Here is a 26,371-nt window from a genome sequence, read left to right as displayed (position 1 = left end):
ACTCTCCATCCACTGAAGGAAAAAGAAAGCCAACAGAATTGTGATCAGCTGGTGGTAGGATCGGGGGGGAGAGTATAAAAATTGTAGAAACGAACAAGAAACTTAGGTGTGGGGGAAGAACAGGGAGGAGGTAGACCGATCTAACTCTTCACCACTGTTCTCAAGATTATTTATTTATTTATTTATTTATTCATCATGTGTGTCTGTGCATATGTCTATGTACGTTTAAAATTCCGTCCCTCACTGGGGTGGCAAAGGTGGAAAGGGATTGAATGGGGAGGCATCCAATCAGAATAGATTGAATAGACTGACAGGCAAATAATAAGGGCTATTGGCTGATAGGCTGGTGCATACTGAGAAGGGAAAACAGTGAATTCACCAGGAGGAAATGTGTGGCTGGTTATGCTGATGCCACTTCACTGTGTCTATGAATGTTTGTCCTTAATGGGGTCGCTGTGGGGTTACCGTGAACCAGAAAAATGAAAGATGAGACCAAATATTTTAGCAATACTAAGTATCAAGTACATTTCTATACCGCTTATCAGTGCACTTAAGCACTTCCTAAGTAGTGTACAGTGTGTAAACTAATTGCTCCCACAAGCTGTGTACTCATTTTAGTGACCTCAGAAGGATGCAAGCCTGAGTCGAGCCTAATTTTCATTTCATTTCACTAATTTTCATTAGATGTGCCCCATGTGTGTATATATTTGGATAGAGAGGAATGAATACACCCTCCAGAGCAGAGGCAACTACCATCTCATGGGAAGCAAATCCACTCTTGACTACCATTCCTTTCACAGTTGTTCTCAACCTCCCTTTAGAGGTTCAGCACCACCAGAGCTTCCATTCATTTCAGAACAGCCATGAGAAGAGCAGTGATAAAATCAAAAGCCATTTTGTTGTCCTTGGAGTGATGGATAAAGGCACTTCTTCTCCAGAATGGAAACCAAGCATTCTCTTTGCTAAAATGCATAGAAATGGGTTGAATATGAATTTGTTGGACAGCAAAGAAGTGAAGAAAGATGTTATTCTGAAGTATTTTTAGACATATCCTTAGCGAGGAAAATGTACAAACCAAGTCAACATCCTGCTTACAGTCAGAAGTAGTCTACTGGCAATGTTCTTTATTTAAAAAATGCAGATACTGGCAACTCACTCCTAGTTTGTGGTAGAGATGTAGTATTCTGAATATATTTCCATTGCGTGAATAGTTTTTGAGGTTTTTGGTCATTTTACCTGCTGCAACAATAGAAAGCAAAGCAGTGCAAAGTACTGCAAACCCCTATAACCTAGAAAACCTTGCTGACCTTTAAATAAACTGGGTATATTTTCTTGTCCGAACAATGACCTTATTGTTTAGGCTAAAATAAAGTACATGGCCAGCTATGTTAGGAAATGAATGAATTGTAGGGCTGTCAACTGCTATTTTGGTCCACACCTACCTTATCTAGGAATTCTTTCCAAGTGTTTGACTTTAAAGAAAATAGATTGGAAGTGGCAACTTTCTAAATGAGCATGCCATACCATAGGAGACTGCGTTTGGAAGCTGAGTGTAAAGATGCAAATGAAAATTATCCCTTGCTATCTATATATTACTACTATTTGAGTTGCTGAATTATTATTATGAATAATTCTGCTTTTCTACATGGAATTCCATAAAGAGATCACAACACAAACCATGTAATCACATAACAGTAATTTATCAGACCTATCAAAACATAATTATACTGATGGTTTTCTACCAAATCATTTAAAAACACAATAAATCAATCGAAATAAACAACAAATCATTCCAATAATCTCACATCATTAGTGGATTTCAAATTCATTACAAGATACTGTTGATCACTAAAATCTAGCAGACAACCGTTTATATCACTTATAATTTTTTTCACATATGTTGGACAGATTCAGACATGATCACACCTTCTTAAGCAATCAAATAGTGATAAGTAAAATAATCAACAGCCAGTTCCACAAAAGGGCCTAGGACAGGAAATAGCAGTCAGGTTTCTTACAACTGGCATTATGAAAAAATTCTAGATCTTAAGGTATCATATCTTATTAAAGGACTAGCTAGTAACAAGTGTTTCTGATAATGAAGAGCAGACTTAGAGCCTTTACAGACCACTGTTATACGCCAGTATGGAGGTGGCATAGGGAAGTGGTGTATGCACACCAACCATCCACACGCTACCCACATGCCGATGTCATGTTGTGTGCCCAAACACACAGTGGGGCATGTCACAGTGCTCCACTGGTGCAGCATTTAACATGATGTGCCAAAAAGCCATGGTGGCGGTGGCTAGGGTGCCCTTTCCACAGTGCGAAAAGGAGCTGCTTTTTGTGGCTTCTGTTTGCACCATGGAAAGGCCAGATTGGGTCCATGGCATGCAGTTGCAGCAGCCCTGATCTGGCGAGGAAAGGGGCAGCACGGAGATGCCCTTAGGAACCATTTGTTGATCCCCTTAGGCTGCATCCAAACTGCAAAAATAATCTGGTTTGATAGCACTTTAATTGGCATGGCTCAATGCTAGGGAATTCTGGGGGTTGTAATTTGTTGTGGGTCCAGAGCACAACAAACTACAATTCCCAGAATTCCATAGTACTGAACCATGCCAAAACAGATTATTTCTGCAGTGTGGATGCAGCCTTATATTGGAAGTATACAGTTACGATTTCAAACAAAAAGGTACTAAGGTCAAGTTAACTATCCTTTGTTACTTCTTTACAAATTCATCAGTTGAAATGGAAATTCCTATAAAACCATGGTATATATTCTTTCATATCAGAAATGTTCCATCACCTTTGTAAGGAAAAATATCAGTCTGAGAACCTAACTAAATAAAAAAGTTTATAATTAAGAAAGTAATTTTCAATTTTGGGGGAGGAGGGCAGCCATTTTAAGAGAATTTAAGATTTAAATATACGAGGTTATCCTTTACTTCTGATTGTGACAAAACAAAGCTCTTTTAAAACAATAAATAAGTAAAGTACTACCTTTCTGGGGAAAGGTTCAAATCTCCTCTTGGCCATGAAACCCACTGAGTGACCTTGGGTGAGTCACACTCTCCCAGCCTCAGAGGATGGCAGTGACATCTCTGAAGGACCTTGCCAGGAAAACTCCATGATAGCCTTAGGGTTGCCATATGTCATAAAGAGCTTGAAGGAACACAACAGCAGCAGACCCATGGCAGACCAGAGCCAGCATGGTGTAGTGGTTTGAGTATTGGACTACGACTCTGGAGATTCCCCACTTAGCCATGGAAACCCACCAGATAACCTTGAGCAAGTCACATATTCTCAGCCCTAGAAAACTCCATGATAGGTGCATCTTAGGATCATCATAAGTCAGAAACAACTTCAAGTCACACAACAACAGACCTGTGTAATCAATTGCTGAATGATAAGCCAATGCTATAGTGTTAGTCCTATTTATTCAATGGGTTTATTTGAGCTGGAACTGACAACTGCATTTAGATCAAAGAAAATGAGTATGAAATAGAAAGCAAGAAAGGAAGTTGTGAGTACAATTTTATAATATTCATGAATCTGAGCATGTTGCACACAACACATCTGGCTTGATGCTAGTAAGCTATCTTCTTATAGAGCAGAGCTTGATATATAAACACTGCTTGACACGCTAGGCTTTTTAAAATACGTTCTCTCGTTCTGATATATTTGTCATTTAAAACAAATACTGGGCTTCCTGTGTTCAGTTCCTGTGTTTGGCTTCTGCCTGAGATATTAACAAGAGCTGTATTTCATTTCTACCAATTCTGGTAGGCTAAAGGTGCCTCTCCTTTGAGAGGGCCTCATCAAAATGAAGGCCTGCTCTAGAGTTCAGAAGGCAGCCTCATGTTTCCAAAGGGTTGCCCAACTGTGTTACATACTTCCCAGTTATACAAGACATAATTTATTCCTCCCTTTATGCCAATTCTGAGAGAGGAGTGGGTTTCCTGGACAGCTGGAAACCCTCTGAAGGATGTGCAATTTTTGTGATTCTCTGAGTTAAGAGATAGTATGTCACTAGATCATCTGCATGTTTTTGTTGCTCTTCAATTTCCTTAGGGCAAACATAACACTAAGCAGAAGATCCAGAAACACTTCCCAGGAAGGGTGATCTTGGCACAGGAAGTAGACATTGTACAGATCCTTCTATGGAAATTATGTACTTCCATTACCCCTGTGATGAGAGAAGGAAGTACTCTCAGAAGTGCTGAAGGTAACGTTAGGAAGGATGTGAGTGTAAGATCATAATTAAGGCCAGAATGGACCACTTTTCATTATATACCCATGATCTAGCACTATGCATCTCCTTTCATCGCACAAAGTTAGAATATTTGTGGTTTGGATCAAAGACTTCACTGTTGTAGGAGCAACAGTGGTAACAGCTTCCCAAATGTTTTTTAAAGTCAAAAACAAATACTGTACAATGATGGCAGAATGAGCTTGCATATGGAACAGTCTCAGTCACAAAGAATGAAAATGATATATATCCTATTTGGGGATGAACAAGTTAAAGTACCTTTGATGTGGGTGATGTTATTAGGACCTATAATGTTGCTGACAGAGTGGATGTGGGTTTGAAGCCAGGCCATGTCCATGCATCACCATCCATGTTATCCACCTAGAGCCTATGAGAGGGCACAACTATTCTCCAGAATTAGTCCAATAGTATCTGTTCAGACCCACAAGGAGGGACTCAAAATTAATGGGACTTGCACCAAGAATTTTTCAAACCACAATAGCTACCCAATGGTGTGAAATAAAGTAGTAAGGCAAGACTGGTACCCAGGAACAATCTACTTCAAGGCAAAAGCAAAATGATAGAACACTACTAGTAACCTATAGCTTCCAGCTGAATCCACTTGAATGCATCATGAATGTGTTACACAACTAGTTTTGGAGAATAATACTGCCTTCTCACAGGCAGCATTTCTCACGGGCTCTGAGTGGTAGGATTTACTTGCCTACTGGCAGCCCCTAACATCAAACAATTGTTAATATGTAATGAGACAAAAAATATGGGTGGAAATACATGGACAAGATCCTGCTAAAGCCAATATGCCAGTTCTGTCCCCAAATCTATCCTGGTAACAACCTCACAGGTTGTAATAACATCACACACAACATCACAAGTGCTGTTACTTGCTCATCCTTCAACTGATACATGCAATTACCTACCACCAATGGTGCTCTTAGCTCTTCAAAGGACAAACTTTGGACTCTGTGTAAGAGGATAAACTGACACAAATCTAACATTGGAAATAGAAATATCCATAAACTGGTTTTTATGCTGAACAGATTATTTATTGTGGCTATCTCCTTGAAAACTCTCTCTCTCTCTCTCTGAGATATATATATATATATATATATATATATATATATATATATATATATGAATGCTTCTATCTAGCATGAGGTTTATTAGGTTTATTTGCACAAAATGCTTTGTTTTCACATTCTGCATACATTAAACATAAAGCAAATGCTATCTGAAGCAGCACCACACATAAAACAGTCACATGGAATGTGGGACGCATGACCCAAGCGAAGCTAGACATAGTAAGAATGGAAAAAGGAATGCATGAAGATGGCAATACTGGGGATGAGTGAGTTAAAATGAATAAATCACTTTGATTCAGACAACTACAAAGTGTTCTACTCAGGAAATGAAAAGACACGAAGAAATGTGGTGGCTTTTATACTAAGAAAACAAGTGGCAAAAGCAGTCGATACGATTCAAAATCAGACTGAATCATCTCAGTAAGGTTCCATGGAAAACCTATGAATATCACCATAATTCCAGTGTATGAACCAACCAGAGGCAGAACAGGAAGAAACTGAAAGATTCCATGAAGGAGTATAGGAAGAAATTGACAGTATACCAACACAGGATGTCAAACTGATCATAGATGACTGGAATGCCAAAGTTGGAATCAAAGAAGAATCAAAAACAGTAGGCAGATTCGGATTAGGCAAAAGAAACAAAGCAGGTGAGCTTCTGATAGATTTTTGTGAAGTCAAGAACCTATTCATTGCAAAAAAAAAATTTCAAACAACCAGAAAGAAGATTATACACATGGACAGCACCAGATGGCCAACACAAAAACCAAATAGATTCTTAACAGGAAGTAAAAGATGGTGAAGTTCCAAACTGGTGGCCAAGAATAGATCAGGCACCAGCTGTGGCACAGATCATGAAATACTCATATCAAAAATAAGACTAAAACTTAAGAAAGAAATAAAACCAGTCATCATACCAAAATATGATCTAAACAATATCTCATCAGAATTTACCAACAATACAAGAAACAGATTTTCATTACAGTGGTACCCCGGGTTATGAAAGTAATCCGTTCCGCGGAGCCCTTCGTAACCCGAAATCTTTCGCAAGCCGAAATTGCCATAGGCGCTAGCGCTGGAAGCCGCGATTCCGTGTGAAAAAGCGCCGAAAAGCACCAAAAATTTTTTCCGTAACCCGAAAAAAAAAACGTAACCCGAAACAGTTTTTTCTAATGGATTTTTTTCGTAACCCGGAAATTTCGTAAGGCGGTGATTTCGTATCCCGGGGTACCACTGTACTAAGAATAATTGACCAAAACCCAGAAGAACTATGGTTTGAAGCCAGGGACATAATAAAAGAAGAATGCAGATAGACACTCTCAGTAGACAAAAGGAAAAGAAAAGAAAAAGAAAAGAGAGAAGAACCATGGATGAGAGCGAAAAATACCACAAGCAATAAAGGAAAGAAGAGAAGAAAAAAAAAAGGCAGATAGAAACAAACTAAGAATCATGAATGAAACAGTACAACAGCTAGTGCGAAAAGATAAAGAAAACTACTAAAATGATCAAAGCAAAGAAATAGAAGACCACAATAAAAAGGCTACAATGAGAGATATATTCTGCAAGAGACAGGAAGTCAAAGGAAATTTCAAACCAAGGACCGAGACACTGTATGACAATAAAAATTACATAATTCAAGGTCAAGAAGGAATAAAAAGATGTTGGATGAAATACAAAGAAGAGTTGTATAAAAGAGATGACAAATTGAAGGACACATGGAATGAAAGGCCGGCCATATGAAGATTGACTCCAAATTCTAAAAAGCAAAGTGGAAGCTGCAATAAGGGAAATGCCGAAAAACAAATCACCAGGAACAGATGATATTCCAATCAAACTGCTGCAATCCATGTTGACAGAGGCCTCAAGCAGCTTCTGGCTGCTCCAACCACAAGTGTGCCGTGAGCAGCGCAGGAACACGGCAACCAGTAGGCAGCAAGGCCACCCACTGCCATGGTCCTGAACAGGCCACGAAAACCAGCGGTAAGAAACCACTCCTTTTGTGGCCAGTTTTGGGCCATGTTCAGTGACCCCCGGTGGGGCCTCTGTGTGGCCTGCAAGTAATCCAGGGGTGTGTGCCATGTACATTCACCACCCCTGGCTCAGCCGGACAGTGGCCCTTTTGGGCTGTCTGTTTCAGGCCATAGTTAACTATAGTGCTAACTGCCATATACCAAAAAAATATGGAGAACAAAACAGTGGTCAGCAGGAAACAATCAATATACATCTCCAGACACAAAAAAGGAGACACAAAACATTGCAGCAACAATAGGCCATAGCACTAATCCCCCATGGAAGCAAAATTATGGTCAAAATTCTGCAACATAGACTCCAACCATAATTGGAGAGAGACATCCAAGAGGAGCAAGCGGGGTTCAGGAAAGGAAGAGGCGCTAGGAACCACACTGCAAACATATGATGACTAATGGAGTGAACCAGGGAATTCCAAAAGGAAATAAATTTTTCCAGGCAAAGCATTCTCTGAAGATGCCAGCCACAGATGCTGGCCAAATGTCAGAAAGAAACTCTGCTAGAACATGGTCACATAGCCCGAAAGACCCACAAAAAACTATAAATCAGTGTGTGCTTTATAGACTATAGCAAAGCTTTTGACTGCACAGATCATGCAAGATTATGGAATGCCCTTTAAGACATGGGAGTACCAACATATCTGATAGCCCTGATGAGGAATCTACAAAGGACAAGAGACTACTGTCAGAACAAAACATGGAGAAACCAAATGCTTCCCAGTTGGCAAAGGGGTCAAATAAGGCTGCATCTTATAAGGCTGCATCTTATCACCCTACCTATTCAACATACAGTGCACCCTTGTTATACACTGGGGTTTGGTTCCAAGGTCCCCCGTGGATAACAAAATCCATGGATGCTCAAGTCTTAAATATAATGACATAGCAAAATGGGGTCCCTTATTAAAAAAATGGGAAATCAAGGTTTGATATTTGAAATTTATACTTTTTTTAACATTTTCAAACCGTGGATGCTTGAATCTGTGTATAAGAAATCTGTGTATAAGAAGGGCCAACTGTATATGCAGAACTTTTGTACAGAAAGCAGGCTTGGACACAGAAGAAGGAGGACTGAAAATAAGAGGAAGGAATATCAACAATCTAAGATACACAGATGACAGCATAATACTAGCAGAAAACCTCCCAGACCTGGAGCAACTATTAAGAAAGATCAAGGAAGAAAGTGCAAAGGTAGGCCTACTGTTGAACATAAAGCAAACAAAAATAATGACAACAGAGAATCTTGACAAATTCAGCCTAGACAATGAAGAAATAGAAGTAATAAAAGAGTTCTCATACCTGGGATCAAACATTAACAGGAATGGGGATTGCAGCCAGGAAATCAGAAGTCAATTAAGAATGGGGAAAGCAACTGTGAAAGAACTAGAAAAGATCCTATAATGTAAAGATATACAATTGAGCATGTTAAGAATCGTATAAGCCATTGTATTCCCTATTGCCAGCTATGGATATGAGATCTGGACAGTGAAGAAAGAAGATAGGGAAAAGAAATCAATTCATTTGAGATGTGGTGCTGAAGAAGAGTGCTGAAGATTCTGTGGCCGAAAAGACAAACAAATGGATCGTAGAACAGATCGAGCCAGAAATCTCCCTGGAAGCCAAGATGACAAAACTGAGGCTGTCATACTTTGGACACATCATGAAAATGCATGATTCATTGGAAAAAACAATAATCCTGGGGAAGGTGGAGGAAAGTAGAAAGAGAGGCAGTCTGCATGCTAGATGTATGGACTCTATTAAGGAGGTCATGGATATGTCTTTGCAGGAACTAAGCAAACATCGGAGGACAGGGAGTCTTGGAGGTGTCTCATCCACAGGGTTTCCATGGGTCAAGGTCAACACAAGGGTGGTTAATAACAACAAATACACACAAGAGTCAACATTTTGTGAACTATGCTATGTTCTCAACAGAACTATTATTATTGATAATAATATTAAATATTATTTTTGGGCAAAATCAGGTTTCTGCTCAGAGAAGCAAGGCCTTTTGCATAAACATTTTTCCATGGAAATTTCATATGTTTTTTAAAAAAAAAAAATTTGAGTGATTGACTACTTTCTTGATGGGGTACCTCAGTTCATCAAGACAACATTCCTGTTAAGGATAAGAAAATCTGCAAATATTCTTTACATCCCTAGTGCACAATACACCTTTCAGACGTATCAAGAATGTATAAATGACATGCTAGAATAGTAACCTCAGTTCCAAAGTTGTTAACCAGTTTTCCAGCCCAGATGAAATGAGACCATTGCTAACTGAAAACATCCTAATTTGTTTACTAACTTGCCCACATGGTAGTCAATGGCGCATTGCCAAAAAGAGAGGACATGCCTGATCAACAGGAACAAAAGAAGACATAGATTACATATGCCAGTGTTTCCCAACCTTGGGTTGTCCATTTGTTTGGGACCTCATATCCCAGAAGCCCAAGCCAATTTTGTCAACAGTCTGGAATTATGGGAACTGGAGTCTAAAACATCTGGAGGACCAAAGGTTAGTAATGACTGACATATACTATTGTATATTATTGATAGCTGCAAATTTAGGAGTTTTTTTTACCAGCTGAATATAATTTCTCCAGAATTCCGAAGTCCAAAATACTCAAAAATCCAAAATTGACCAGATGGGTAGCTGAGATGGTGACTGCTTTCTGATGGTTCAGTGTACATAAAATGTATTTCTTGCACAAAATTATTAAAAATTACTTCAGGCTATGTTTATAAAGTGTACATGAAACACAAACGAATTCCATATTTAGATTTCGGTCTATGTGTCTCCTCCACTCCTGTTCAGGTACTGTTGATGGTGTACTTCAAGTCCCCTTTATCTTCAAATAGGAATTGGACTAGACAGTCCTTCAAACAGGGGACTGTAGCATTCCCCTGTAAACTAGAAAATGTTCATTTTACTAACATGAAAGGTCTACATGTATGGCCAAAAGGCTCATTCATACCTTGGTTTATTAAGCCAAAAGACCACCTCCCAGATGTAAAAAGAGGGGAGGAAAGGAGGAAAAAACTTGTGGCATCTTCAAGAAGTGGTGGTCATGGTCCATGAAAGTGCATGCTGAAATAAATTGATTAGTTTACATCCCTTCTCCTCTTCTTCCTCCCGTTTTCTTATACTGAAACAGATGTATTTCTTGGGAAATCATGCAAATATGATTTACGCCTGCAAATTGTCTATGCTTTTACATCTATTTTTAAATAGTTTTAGTTTTTAGTTGATTTTAATCATAAGTTTAATATTTTAAATGTTTTCACCCTTTGTAACATGGCTCAGAGCCCTGCTGGGCTGAGAGTTGATTAATTATTTAATTAGTCAATTAAATTGCCAGTGCTTGCAGGTTTCTATTCACAAAAAGAGGTTCATAAAACATTATACCTTCTCTTTGTGTCCTGATGTTGTGTTGTGTTGTGTTGTGTTGTGTTTGGGTCATGCAGTTCATATGCTCATGGGGAGCTCATTTAGGACCGTATTTCTATCATGTAATTTAGCTTTTCTTTTCTGACTTATTATTATTATTATTATTATTATTATTATTATTATTAACCTTTATTTATAAAACGCTGTAAATTGCTTAGCTTTACTTGATATTAGAGGTTGAATGGCAAGCTGCTAGACAATGAAGCTTTATCCCACTTCTCTGTCTCTGAGTAAGGGTACATGCATGGCTGAAAAGTCGTAACATTTGTTTTTCTAAACAGTAAAACATCGGTTTGGGGGAGAAAGAGTTACAAGAATCTCTCACTGACTGGTAATCAGAGTAAAAGATAATGGCCTTCAGTTGCTTTGGCCTCACAACCAACGGATGTGGGTACACTGGGAGCAAACAAGACAGCAACACGATGACGACTCTTGACAGTGGAATGTAGATGTTGGCAGTGGTCACTGAGTCCTTGGTTTGGTTTTTGGCTGGCCTCTGGTAACAGCCTTGATTAGCCTCTGAGGCTGGCTTGTGCTGAGTTGCAACTCACCCATAAGAGCAGCCTGAGGTCAACCCACTGCTGGGGCTGTATGAACTTCGATTTCCATAGAATCCAGCTGAGTAGTGCAACTGTTGGTGTCATATGATTAGCAACATGTTACGATGGAAGGAGGGGGTCCCTCTACTTTGCAAGCTCAGCAACTTCTCCATCCTTAGTCAATCTTTAAAAGGCAAAATATAAAGGAGAGAAAAAATAATGGGACCCTCCCTCCTCTCTAAGTTAAACTGGAACTGACCAGAGAGAAACTGGAAAGGCTTGTTAACTTGCTCACTTCTATGCATGTGCCCTGCCTAATATTGCCAAAAAGAGAAGAGCTTTCCAGGAAAAGGCAATGTTTTAATGAAAATGGGGCCACTTTGAACATTCAGGGCTTGTCTACATTTGTCAGAATTTTTCCCCCTGCCTTCCCCCCCCCCCCCAAAGTCATATACCTTAATTGCCAATCCTTCATGTCACTTTGCAGATGTGCATCGCTCTGGGCTTGTCTGAGGACAGAACAAGGCTGGGTGCCTTGTTCTGACCTCTGAGTGACTTGCATATGCAGAGGCAGCACTGCTTGGCTCACTGCATCTTGGCAAGGTGGCCTGTGCTGCCACTATGGATGTGAGTCACTCTGAATGAGGTGTGCAGCTTTGTTCTGACCTCAGATAAGCCCAGAGTGGCTCCCATCCACAGAGCAACACAACAGGGACATTTCAACAGCACATTGCCACCATATTTTGCTCTGAATTTTCTGGAAATGTAGAGCAAGGAATGGAAACCCCAAATCAGATTTAAACAGCCCAGACCTGATTTGGAGTCTTGGGACTGCACTGTGTAAACACCCCATGGCCAGCCTGGCGGGAATTCAGGATATAGGGCTAATGCAAACAAGCCCTCAGTATCGATTCAGAAAATGGGCCCAAACCTTGGACTGAGTGCAAACAATGCAAATAGAAGAAACTCAAGACATCTAGCAACTGAGATTTACATGGCATCTTCTAGATGAGGGGCTGGATTAAATGAGGCAGTTGGAAAATTAACTGCCGGTTGTCTGTCTTTTGAGAATGCTCTGTATATACCACATGAATGCAAAACATGAGATCAGCACTGAACTCTCATAAAGAAAAAGCAGTGATAGGGCTCATTCCCATTTACATTTAAACTTGTATGCAATTTGCCTTTGCTCTGTGTTGGTAAACTGATTCCAAAAGGCCCGTTGTTTCCACTATGAAAGTGGATCTTTTCATTATGCCCTTGTAATTGCTTCTTTTTTGGCACAATTGTCATCTCCACTAATTTGCATCATTTTGAAATGCATGTCAATAATCTGTGCATCATCAGTTATGTAAGGGGCAGCCTGGACAACCCAGCTTGGGAACTATATATATATATATATATATATATATATATATATTGGTAGAAGAGTCGATTGATTGGTTTTGCAATTACTTGCAATCAGTGAAGCAAGTGTTTGCAAAACCAATGAAACAAATCTTCTATCAATTTTTCTAAAATAACTGATAGTAGGTTCGATTGATTGGTTTTGAAACCACTTGTCTCACTGATTGCAAGCAGTTGCAAAATCAACCAATTGAATCTTTTATCAATTAAAAAAAAATCATGCACCCAAAGGTCACACCACAAGCACAAAAGCAGTGCTGGGGGGGGGGGGGGGGGAGGGGGGGGGGGGTTGATCTACCAAAAACTGAGGAGGAATGGTGAACACTCCTCTGGCATTAGTCCCTCCCCTCCAGAATGATGTGATTCAGATCTGTTGTTCCCACTTGTTGAACACACTTCAGAATCGATTCTTTTCCAAAGAACCACTAGGAACTTGAAAAAGAAAGTAATACAGTTTTGCTAGCTTTATATCTTGAGACAGTAGCAATATCAACTGAAGTGGTACGTTGTTGTTGCTGTTGTTGTTGTAAGCCTTCAAGTTGTTTTTGACATATGGCGAGCCTAAGGTAGGCCTATCACAGGGTTTTCTTGACAAGATTTGTTAAGAGGAGTGCTTACCAATGCCTCTTTCTGAGGCTGAGAGTTTGATTTGCCTAAGGTCACCCAGCGGGTCTCTAGGGCTGAACAGGGATTCAAACCCTAGTTTCCCGAGTCCTAGTCCAATGCTCAGACTACTACACCATACTGACACGGGCCCATATATTTAATGGGACAAATAACAATAGGTTTATATAAGCCAGTTTATACTCTGCAGCCTCTTATGAGGAGCAGATGGTCTTTGTTGTGGGGGCCTACTCTGCCTCTGTGATTTATCAGATTAGGTGGTCTGTAGTATATATGAGTTCTTGCTACATGTCATTTGTTTGGGATGTTTGCTTAGGATGTTAAAGTTGCTAATACACTTCCTGAGTGCAAACCTCAGGTTATTAACACACACACAGATTCCCACAGTTTCTTATTTGAAACATTGCCTGTTCTAGCAACATAATACAAGTTTTCCAATTCTCATTTTATGCTCCTTTCCATTCCCACCCACCCAAAGAGGATGTTGATCAGGCATTCTCTAAAACGAAGGGGAAAGGGGAAAGTTAACATGCCAGTGAAGAATTATGAAGTCTCTATTTTGTCACCTAATAAAAAACAGAGGTGAATAAGCTCTTTCGCTCTTCATTAATTTAACAATCATTATCTCCTTTACTAGTAACTTGAACAGCAGCATTTCTGATGCCTTTATATAAAACTCTACCTCTTTCATATATCCATCTGGTTTCAGTCTGACCACAAATATGCAAGATATTTTTTAAAGGTTTATATCCATTCATTCATTCATTCATTCATTCATTCATTCCTTTTGTATGTCACCTTTCTCCCAGTATGGCATTCAAGGAAGATTTTAAAAATTGATCATCAAGGGGGTGTCTATGCTGCCCAAGTACACTGGTCCCCCCCCCTCACTACAACTTGTCTACATGACACAGGGTCAAATCCCCAATCTGAGTATGGACCATCATGACAAGGTAAAGCCAGTTTCACGCTTAATCCTCCCTGTTCCCTGCATAAACTGGATATTAAAAACTCACCTCCTGCACCAGATGGATCAGGAAAAGCCAAAGCACTACATAGAAATGCTGGGTAGCTGTTTACACACGCATCCCACTGTGCTGTTTAGTGCTGGTGCCACTGGCATGACACGACCTGCTCCCTTTGAGATCACAATGAGGTGCCCAGCCATGTGACTGATGTCAGGCACTTCATTTCTGATCTCAGAGAGAGCAAATTGCATCACTACCAGCAGTGCTGGATGGCACAGGGTGACAAGTGTGTAGACATCCATCCAGCATTGCTTTGAAGGGTGGAGGTAATGGGGGAATCAAGTGCAGCTCCAGGGTCGGAATACTCCTGGAGTAGCCCAGAATATTCTGGCTGGTGTAGACATGTTCTAAATGCCAATTTGAATGAAAAGGTCTTTGCCTGCCGCAAAAAGAAAACAAAAAAGGGCCAAACTGTGGAAGGGAATCCCTCAGGCTGGGAGCAACCACCAAGAAGATTCACTTCCATTGCCCTACCAGATAGGTCTGTAATGGAGGTCGGCCTGAATGAAGATCTTCTCTGAGGATATTAAAACCTTGGTGTGCTCATTTTAATCTATATGACAAACATTTAGTGCATTTATAACCTGGCTCAATTTTTAAATCAGTTTGGGGTCAGGAGCCCAGCTTTCTTCAGATATTCCACTGAAAAAGGCTGTGACCTTCCAGTCTCATCTATTTACTTCTCAATCCAATTTTGACTTTCCAAACTCAAGTTAAAGCCATGTAATAAGATGCCCTTGAAAACATGCCAGGGGGAAAACCAAAGAAAGCTGGACATTATCAGCTTTTTGGATTAATCTTCCCTATACTAAGAGTATGGGCTTTAAAAATATTTTACAAAACTTTGTGCCTTTTTTATTTATTTAATATACTTGTTATTAAAATGTTTATGTCCTGTCCTCTGTCTAAAAATCTGAATATGGGGTATGGTAAAATGAATAGATGTATTTGTAGTATATAAAAAGCTAATTAATTTTTAGCAGAAACTCTATTATTAGCCATTCCTGGAAATAGTAAAAATAGAAAGATCATCTTAAAAGAAGGAAAGGCATAATCCCCTCCCCCCCCCATGACTTTTTTGCTGCAATTTGGCAAATTGTAATCCCCCAAGTAGGCCTAAATACCCTAGGGTTACCAGATCTGATCCCATCTGATCTTGGAAGCTAAGCAGGGTCAGCTCTGGTTAGTACTTGCTGAGAGATGACCAATGACTACCAGGTGCTCTGAAAAGCTACCTCTGAATATCCCTTGCCAAAGAAAATGCTATGCAATGCATGAGGTCATCAACAGGGACTTAATACACACACACATGTATACACACATTCAGTCCCCAAAGGAGTTACTAAAGTGATGGGTTTTATCCAATTTTGCTAAAGAGAATGTTATATCCATTTTTAGGATGATGAGAGATGCGAAATTACTTCAGATTTCCAAATGTCAACTTTGATTGTGGTGTTTAAAAAATAAGCATTATTTGAGCACATGTTCAAATCTATCACTCAATTGTAATTTTGTTGTTGTTAATTGCCCTTGAGTCAACCCCAATTCATGGTGACCCTGTGGATGAGGCATCTTTCAGACCTCTGTCCTCCACTGTTCTGCTCAGGTCCTGTAGGCTCATTATGACTTCACAATGCAACAAACAGTTGAGACTTCCAGACATCAAGTTCAGTGTTAACTATTTAGTTCAGCTTGGGATTTTCCAAAGCTAACAGATGACATTAAAAGCTTTTCCTGTGAGGAACTAGAGAGCTTCTTCAGATACCTTCATAATCTCTAGCCTAAGGAAATGGAATTTGAGAAAATCAGAGAGGTCTTTTTGGGGTGGGTGGGAAAGGGGTGGAAATATAATTAGTAATTCATATTCTTTACAGCGAGCCAGCATAATAAAGTGTTTAGGTGTTGGACTATGACTCTGGAGACCAGGATTTGAATCCCAGCTAAGCCATGTAAATTCATTGGGTGTCCTTGGGCAACTCACACAGCATCAGAGGATGGCAATGGCAAGTCCTTCTGAAGAAATTTACCAGGAAAACCCCATGATATGTTCATCATAGGATGAACATTCTCATTATAAGACAGTGTGAGGTGAAGGCACACAACAACAAGATTCTCTACAGCAGTGGTTCCCAACCTGTGGGTCGGGACCCCTTTGGGTGTCGAATGACCCTTTCATGGGGGTAGCCTAAGACCATTGAAAAACACCTATTTAATTACAGTTATGAAGTAGCAATGAAAATAATTTCATGAGCTTGGGTCACCACAACATGAGGAACTGTATTAAAGGGTCACAGCATTAGGAAGGTTGGGAACCACTGCTCTACAGGATAGTTGTATTGGAGGGACCAAAAGCATCCCTTTGTGGGTTTTAATGTTACCAAAGTCACTGTGGATTAGATAAACAATAGGGCAAATAGGTGTGAATACAGGTGCAACAGTGTGGAAGACAAGGCATGCTCTTAGATACTTTGCAGTGGTGTAGCTAAGGGAGTATGGGGTGTGTGGATGGCTTGGGTAGAATGGTACATGAGTGGGATGGTACACCTTTGGGGGGTGGCTGCCTTCCAAGTCCCATGCAGCAACTTCTCCATAGGACTCGGAAGGCCTCAGGAGGGGGCAGTGGTGAAATGGAAGGTGCCCAGCTCTCTCAGAAGGCAGCTGCCACTCCCAAGGCTGTCCAAGTCCCATGAGGCAGTTTCTGTGTGGGACCTGGAAGGCAGCCCCTCCTCAAGTCTTTCTGAGTCCCATGCTGCAACTGCCACATGGGACTTAGCAGGGAGACCCTCACGAGCCTTTCAAATTCTGCATAGCAATTGCCACGTGGGACTCAGAAGGCCTTGGGGGGGCAGTGACTGCCTTTTGTGAGGGCCAAATGTGTCCCCCACCTTACTACACCATGTTGTTCTGTTCATGAGTATAATGGCACCACAGCAGCAAACCCTTTTGGCATCATCCCCAGAAGTCCCACTTCCTGCACCAGGTGACACCCAGGCAGTGATGCCATTGCCCCCATGTAAATTTCACTTTGGAAAATGGAACTGTGTGACAATTCAAGGCAGCATTAAATTGCTTAGGACTATGTAGCAACCCACATACAGGCCATTTTCAAGACAGCACACATGTTCTGAGACAGTGTCTGCATGAAGCAAAAGAAATGTTCCTGCCTTGTTCCTGTACTGACCTGTTTAGATGATGCACAGGGCAAAAACAGGTGGAAAACAGTTTAATCTATGCTCCAGGACAATTCTTTGAAGTAAAAAGAGTTCTTTTTTTCCTTCAAAGCAGGGTGGAAACTCCAGAGAATCCCTTGGGCATGCAGACTGCTTTCTGGTGCAAGAACAGGGGGAAGAACTGGCTGCTGGGTGGAAGAGATCAGGCGAAGATGTGTGCAGACAGTGTGTGGACCTTTTTGCTGGTATCAGCCCATTGTGGGTGCTGGTTGTGTGGGCAGCTCCTCCATTCCATGGATCCAGAAGCCCCAGTCGTTAAGCTGGAGTTTCACATCAATTTGGACATGGCCTAACTCTACCATCTTCATTGTTCATCTACAGCTTACTTGGCAGGTATCTCATGGAGCCCTATGATTTGGTGACTGAAAGTGTTACCAATCAGCTCTTTCTTCTTCTTGAGGGTGTCAAAATGATTTGGATAATATTAGTCATTTATACTTCTTCACAAAATGTAATGCAAGAACCTCAGCTCTAAAGAGGGTGACTCTAAGTCAGAGAAGCCTCCCAAGCCTTTCAAATACTCACTTTCACTTTTACTAACACTGGCCATTGTATATTTCAGAAATGCAGAGAGACAGCTACTTGACAAATGCCAAACATTCTGTAATGCTGAAGAGCACCAAGCCAGTGGTTGTTATGCCTGTCCTATGCCCATTGTTCCAACTTCCTTTCAGATATAATTATTCTGACACTTGTGACCTCTCTGTCTGCTCCACCCAGTGCAGATGTTAAACTGTCTGCCACAGAAATCCTGGTGAATCCAAAGGATGCTGCTACTCAGCTTATTTTTTTTTTTATTAAGTTTTCATGTTAAATTTCTCTAGTTCTTTGGTGTTGTTCTTTGGGGATTGTTAACTTGGGACATATTCTTCCTTTGCAAAACAGCCCATTTCATTGTCTGTGTTTTGTAATGTGATATCCATGTATGTTTCCTACCCATAGCTTATTAAACTATGCACAATATATATATAAAATGGCATAGCACCAGAGGTTCTATAATTCTATAATCTGGAGCTCAAATAATGTCAGAGTTCATTTATGGTTTTTGGTTATTCAATCCATATTGGGGAACTTTGCCATGGATTTGCACATTTTAATCTGACTCCTTCTCATTTAGACCTCTCTATTGATATTATTGTTGTTGGTATAATTTCCGGTATGCCTGCTGTCAGATGGAATTATTCAACAGTATAGTTTTAGAAATGTAAGGAGGTTTACACACCAGAAGTAGGAAAGAAGCACACCTCCAGATGTTCTTAGACAACCTGCAGCAGCTCATAGCCAATAATGAGGAAAGCTGGGTGGTGTTGTCCAACATCTGGAAGGACATATTGTTCTCTTCCCCTGCTATGTATACTTGGATAGGAGTAAGCCCCACTGAAAACATACCCTCCAAGATTTTACAGATGAAAACCCAAACACATGTGGCAAGGTGGCATAGGTTATTAATATAGAAGAACAGAGGCTACATTAGTTTGCTTTTGCCTGAGTCTACAGGGAACAGCATGATTCAGACCCCTTTTGTTTCTTCCCCAGCTGAACTTTGAACTCATTTTCCAGCAACTGAAGTAAGCTGAAGGAAAGTGGGAATAGCAGAGAGAAATTGGGCATTTTAAAAGCAGATGGAAAAGTGGAACGACAGAGAATTAATCAGGACTGTCCCAAAAAAACTGGTAAAGTTGGAGGATATGTGAAACCTATGAAACATTTCTGAGTAGACCTATGCTGGACTGCACTACAGGGCAGACATCCTATACATAGGAAGAAGTCCATTTGAAGTTAGTGGCACTTACTTCTGAGTATGTGTTGTATGATAGCATTGTAATTCTGCAACTGTCTAATGAATAATTTTTTTGATATAGAATTGCATCACAAACACATTCAGAAACACCTCAAGACAAACAAGGGATCTTAAGGAACCCAAGGTCTGCTTTTTCCGTGTCAAGAACTTAATTCTTAACTGGAGCCATGTGAAACACTGGATATGCAAGCTTAAATTTGCTGGCCTAACTATGCCCAAGAGGCTTGCTGTCTGGTTAGTAGGATCAACAAAAGAAACAATAAAGCATTTTTATTAGCCTTGAAGTCAGACCACTGGGACTTTTTTCTTTCCAGGGAAGGGCCCACCCTACATATATTTCATAAATTATCTTCCTCCTGCCCAATCCATTTAAACAACAAAAAGCAAGAAGAAATGAGAGAAAGAAAAGAGTCAGCATTACTATGGGATTTTCCCTCACTTAACAATCTTATACACACTTGCATCGTATAATGCAAAGGGGTTTAAACAAAATTTTAAAGTGATGGAATCTGAGGAGCACATGAACATGGTTTGTACCCCAGTATCTCTTAATTCAAGATGGTATACTTCTAAGAAGTGAGACTGTAAATTTATGCTTGGGCTGTATGACATCACATTTTAGGTGAAAGAATAATGTAATCAAATGTTTCCCAAATAGAAGAAAAAAATCAAAACACAAAAATCATGAGTTTATTTGGATGAAATCTAAAAGACATGTCCCAATTCCGAGGGTAACCTTCTACACACTAACACCACATTTGCTCCCTGGCCATGGCAGCCTGGGCACTTAGGGAGCTATTCTCCAAAAAAACCATTTTCCACACTCAAAGATCTATAAAGTTATAGAGATAGGCACATTAAAGTATATGATTCCTCACCTCCCTTGTTGTTGTTGTAGTTGTAGTTGTGTGCCTTCAAGTCATTTCTGACTTATGGTACCTGTAAGGCAAACTTCTCACAGGGTTTTCTTACATGATTTGTTCAGAGAAGATTTCCCTATTCTGAGGCTGAGAGAATGTGACTTGTCCAAGATCACCCAGTTTCCATGGCTGAGTTTCCCAAATAACTGTAAATGTTCTGCAGTTGCTGGAGACCAAGGTAGTCAAGGCATGCCAGAAGGCTAGAGTTGGCGGTGTTTAAACAGAGGCTGGATGATCATCAACCGGGCATGCTTTGATTTGGATTTCCTGCATGGCAGGGGATTGGACTGGATAGCCCTTGCGGTCTCTTCCAACTGTATTATTCTATGATAAGGCTGCTATAACTCCCAGATACTGTACTAAATATGAAAAGCAGGGATCTTAACCCTAGTCCCAATACTCAAACCACTACAAGCAAACACCACTTCAAGTGTAAACTTGTATTTGTCAGGCATATATCTTCCTACTCAGTGGAAATTAGATCTGTATTTCAGACAGCACATATATAAATTTCATTTAATATAATGAATGAGTATCTATTGGAACACCTGTTTCTAAACATTTGGCAAAAGGTGAAATTAAGTTTATTTAGTTAAATGAATTTATAAGGTAGAGGGGCAAACTACCAATCTGTTCGGATGAGACTGAAAATTTCCTTCATATCAGTTTAGAACAGTTAAGTAGCATGGCAATTTTACTGCAAATGTTCTGCAGTTTCTGGAGACCAAGGGAATCAAGGCATGCCAGAAGGCTGCTATAACTCCAGATAATGTACTAAATATGAAAAGTGGGGAGAAGGTGGATGATGATCAAATAAAGAGTTAGCTTCTTAAAAAAAAATCTGAGATTTCACAACAAGCAACGCATGTTTGGTAGCATTGCCCCTTTCTGAGGAAGGAACCTCCCCCACCCTCCACCTCCAATCTCCCTATATCCAAAAGCTTTTATTTTAATGTCAGGCTAAGTTCAATCAAATTTTCCCCATTCCTTGACAATCTAGAGGAAACATATTAGCGAATCCACCCTCGAAAGCATTATTTACTCAAGCCTGGCCTTGACAACAAGCAATCTCGATAAGCTGCCTGGATTCCTATAGAGAAAATGAAACAATAAACACAGAAATATGAGGAAGAAATTACACCCATTAAATACGTGGGGACTGATGAATGATATGATGGCTGCCTATTCAACTTGGAAATTTTACACATGATTGAAGCTTTATTTAGTCTAATGAAATGTGCTTCCTGAATATTGCATCTGAGTGACTGCATGACCCACAGGACAAAGGAAAGTATTATGTGATTAGACTGAGATCATTCTCATTTAAAGTCATTGTGATATGATTTTAAGGCTTTTTAATTAGCAGCCAATACTTTCATGTCCATTGCTTCTTTTATTGCCAAAATTCCTGTCCTTGCCTTTCCACATACTCTTCTAGGAAGAAAAAAAGGTAACAAAAATACTATTTATTTCTCTTTTTAAAAAAAGGGAGAAAAGAAATTCTTTCTTGTCCTTGTGAGAATTCTCCACAATAAGTTACAACTGCATACACTGTGGTGTTTTCTAACAACATTGTGGTTGTCCTGTAGGAATCCTTCATTTTCACTGAGAAACTACTGGAGGCCTTTCCAAACACCAGACTCCAAGCTGTGAAAAGCTGGAAGAAATGCATTTCCATTCAGTCAAGCACTCTGGGAAATCAGCATGGCTGCCCTCCCAGTGCACCATATGGAAAGAAGCCCATGCTAATGAAGAGACAAGGAATTTCAAAGGAGTGGCTTTACAGTTAAGACTATGGAGAATCTGGTTCTTCCACCGCAGATTTTATGGTCTGGATTACTAACGTAAATGAATGTGCATTCCCATACTGTCCAACATTTCACAAATGAAAACTGAGACATGTGTGGCCAGGCAACATCAGAGAGTGGTCAAGATGGCAAAGGTTATTACTGAGGAAGAACACACAAGCTGGGAGAGGCTGCAGCAGTTTGTTTTTGCGTGAGTCTGCAGGGAAAGGCAAGATTGTGCCCCCTCTTCTCCTCTCTGCCCCACTGAGTTACCTGAGTGCAATTACAGTTGCACTTGGAACTAATTTTGCACCAATGGAGGTTTGTCATGTATGGGAGCTGCCACAGAAAAGACCACAGATATCAATGGTTGGAAGTAAAAAGGCCACAACTTTATTATATAGCAACAATAACAATAACAATATTGTAGGGTTGGCTCCAATGCATGAGGCCTGGATCTGTCATCCATCAATCCCTGATTGATCAGTGAACCCATTTGCTTGATCATGGCCAAGCTTCGAGATGACAAGGGGCTAATTGGTAAACAACACCCTCTGCCTAATGCTAACTGGTTATTCACATGTTTGTATCTCTGCCCCTTGTCACTGGGGGATGCTGATTCAATGCTGGGGGCAGAAGCCTGCCAGGAGCATGCCCAAACACAGCGTCTCTCCCGGCACAGCAACCAGCCTGGCCCTCTGAGTCAGGCAGCCCCATTTGCTGTGGAGAAGTGGTGGCACAAAACATCCAAAAGGTGGGACAATAAAGGATAGTTTAGGTCTGGGACAGTTGGAAATATGCAGTTCCAATGCATCTTTACTAACAATTAAGCTCTACTGTGCTCCATAGGGCTCACTCCCAGGCCCAGGCAAGGGTGCTCAGGATTAGAGCCTCAGGCTGCACTCATAAATTCACTTATGTGGAAGTAAGGCCAGTGAATGCGAATAGGACTGCTCTGTATATCAACTATATGACACACTTTATTCCATTCTTGGGTTTTCAAAGAGTTGGAGATATGTTTTTTTGATAGCCAGAGACAATAAAATGGGTGGAGCATATACAGACTGGACAAAGGTTGTAGAAGCACAGCCCATGGTGGGCTCTGACCTCTGATAAGGAGACTTCTGGTCATGGAAAGACTGTCCTATACTCACTAGCAAGGAGATAAGTGATTTTGCAGATTTCTTCTCCTACCTACCTAGCCTCCAGATCTGCTCTGGAGTTTGGTGGAGCCAATTAGAGCACATGGGGGGCTTCAGGGACAGGGAACAGGCAAAGATCACCTCGGTTACATTCGTTGAAGCTTCCACCAGCCCAGGAGGAAAATCCAATGTTTTCCACCTAAAGTAAAATTGTTGGAATCAATGGAACTTAAGCTAGTTGTGACTAACAAATTCCTTCTGCTGAAATCAGGGAAAAGAATCATGTGTCCTTCCAGATATTCTCAGACAGATGTTCTCAGTATTCTTTACCATTAGCTAGGCTGATTAGGCCTGCTGGGAGTTGCAGTTTAGCAACATCAGGAGGGCTGCTATTTTAGGCTAAAGTAATTTTGGATTTGAGAGCCAGCATGATGTTGTGGTTTGAGTGTAGGACTAGAACTCTGGAGATCAACATTTAATTCCCCATTCAGTCATGGAATACTGGGCGACCTTGGACGAATCACACACTTTCAGCTGCAGAAAAGGTTTGTCTTTGGGTTGCTATAAGTTGGAAACAACTTGAAGGGACATAACAACAATATTGAATTTAGCCCACACAAGGGCAGCTTTAAATCTAACACAACATTCACATCACTGTGTCTTTTAGCACAGGCTTATAGTTTCTCCTGCGTGATACCAACTAGCAACAGCTGAAGGTGCTATGTGAAGTTTGTTTGCACCAGCTGAAAATATGCTCAGCAGAGTTGTCCAATTGATGCCAGATGTAGAGCTGGATCAATCCTTTAAATACCATTCATTCTTTATATCTCACTTGGCCTTCATTAATTGAGTCCTATAGCAGTGAAACTTGTTTTGTGTGTACTCAGCTCCATCGTTCTATCCGCAGAGACCAGCCTAGAGTTTGGAGTGAGTCATTAAAATCATGCATTAATCCTATATTCCACCCCCCTCCGTCCAAATAACCTCAGCCCAAACACATTTTATAATGCATTTTTATGTGATGCTGAGGTTTTGGCACTATAAAATGATTTTAGTTAATGAATTTCAGGTGGTATTTTAAAAGTAAGAGAGGGGAAAGGAAGTGCAAGATGGCAGTTTTGCCTCATGGGGCTTTAAAATCTATTTCTTCTCCCACCAATTCTGCTGCTGCATGAGGATATGCACACTTCAAACAACTTCTGTATGGTGCTTGCATGAGTGAAGGTATACACGGCATGTCTATTAAACTGGCCTGGATATAAATCCATGTCTCATAATGGTGAAGTCTTTGCTTACTATAACATGGCATAAGGATTTGTTGAAAAGGCAGATTAGAACCATGGACTAAGAGGGTCTAAGACAGACAGCCAAACAGAGTAATTATTAATGCTTTTTAAAGAAAGCAATATGTTTTCAAAAGTGAACTTACATAATTTCCAACTTGATAAACCAGGGCCTCAGGAATCTGTGCACAAAACATTATTTCACCATGTATGCACTTGCAAATGTTCTCGCTTGTGGCTATTTGGAATGGCAAAACTGCCAGTGGTCACGTATTGCTAACTAGCATTCAGATACAGAAGTAGGAGAGGAATGATAAATGTTCTGACAGTAAATGGTGATTTTTATATGCTTTGGCTCTGAATCCAAAGAAAAGAAACTATTACCTTTGTTCTCAAGAGCGCATTTGAGAAGTTACATGTTACGGCTTTTCACAAAGGTTGGAAAACATCAGTGTTAAACATAAGAGAAAGGATCAGAAAATGGAAATCTTCCATATAGAGTGACCACTCTCAAAAGGAGAATGTGTATTATTTAAACCTTTTGATCACTGAAATCAACAGTTGTGCCTCCATGTTGTTCAGTAGCATGTAACAATGCATACAATTTCATTCTCTTTAGGTGAATTCTGATTCTTCTAATAGTAGAAAAAGTACTTGGCTACACAAACTGGTACTACAGCCCACCCTGGTTCTTATTCTCTCCACCTGTTCTTTCTTCTCCCCCCCCTTCCTACTAGTCTTTATCTCCTTCCATCCCACTACCTGCTGAGCCTTTCCTTCTGCCCTCCTTATCAGACAATATCACTCCGTGCCATAACTGTTCAAAATGTTTGAGGGCCATGCAGGTGTAAGTATCATATGGAGCTGCCTATAAGTCCTCTGGAAAAATGAATGTCCTGAGTTCAACTTCCTCTTTGCCAGTTAGGAAAAATTAAGAAAGTCTGCTATCCTGTGAGTGAAGAAAATTCTTCAGGCTATAGACAGATTTTAATTAACTAAAAGTAGTCAACCGTTTTTAAAACAAAATAGCCCAGGGGTGCATTATCCTAGGATACCACTGGTATCCATGTCAAGTTTCAGGAGTCTGTGTTTAATAGTCTTGGAATGCTATCATATAGACAGACAGCACACACACAAACACTTTTATTGTTACAGATTTTGGCTATCCTTCATCTCATTCAGAAAAGTTTGCTTTGTTTTATTACTGATAAGATGCAAGTGAAATATAGTTATAAATATGTGTGTATGTTAAAATGCATATTTACATACATTTTTTAAAAGAATGGTTTTGCTCCTGCCATCCCACCTCACGCTAAACAAACTGGGAATGCTGGTGAAGCCCATAAACAAAGCATTCATAATATGGATAAATTTTGCTATTCACAAGCCTGAATCCTATTGGTAGCCCCAGTTTGAGTAGAGTCATTGAATTAACAGGATTTAGGACTTAATATGTTTGTTTGTTTGTTTAATGGAAGTCAAGTCTCTGTGACCTCAAAAATTCCTGTTTCCTGAAATTACCAATGATATGTATTTTGAACTAAAATCTCACTTTCAGGTTTATCATTTATCAGACTAGGCAAGCAAAGTTGATTCTTGTTTTTGGCACTGCTTCATAATTTGGTTACTTGAGCCCCATTTTCTGATCTCATGGTAGAGGTGGATGACTCTATTAATGTGTATTTCTCCCACATCCCCCCCTTTTTTCCTTTTTTTTTTTTTTAAAAAAAAATCTCATTTCCCTGTATATGGAGAAATTTACATTCTTTGAATGTAGAAGGGGGTAAAA

This window comes from Sceloporus undulatus, chromosome 1 (genome assembly GCF_019175285.1).
Source record: "Sceloporus undulatus isolate JIND9_A2432 ecotype Alabama chromosome 1, SceUnd_v1.1, whole genome shotgun sequence".
Taxonomy (NCBI): domain Eukaryota; kingdom Metazoa; phylum Chordata; class Lepidosauria; order Squamata; family Phrynosomatidae; genus Sceloporus; species Sceloporus undulatus.
This window is presented reverse-complemented; position numbering follows the sequence as displayed.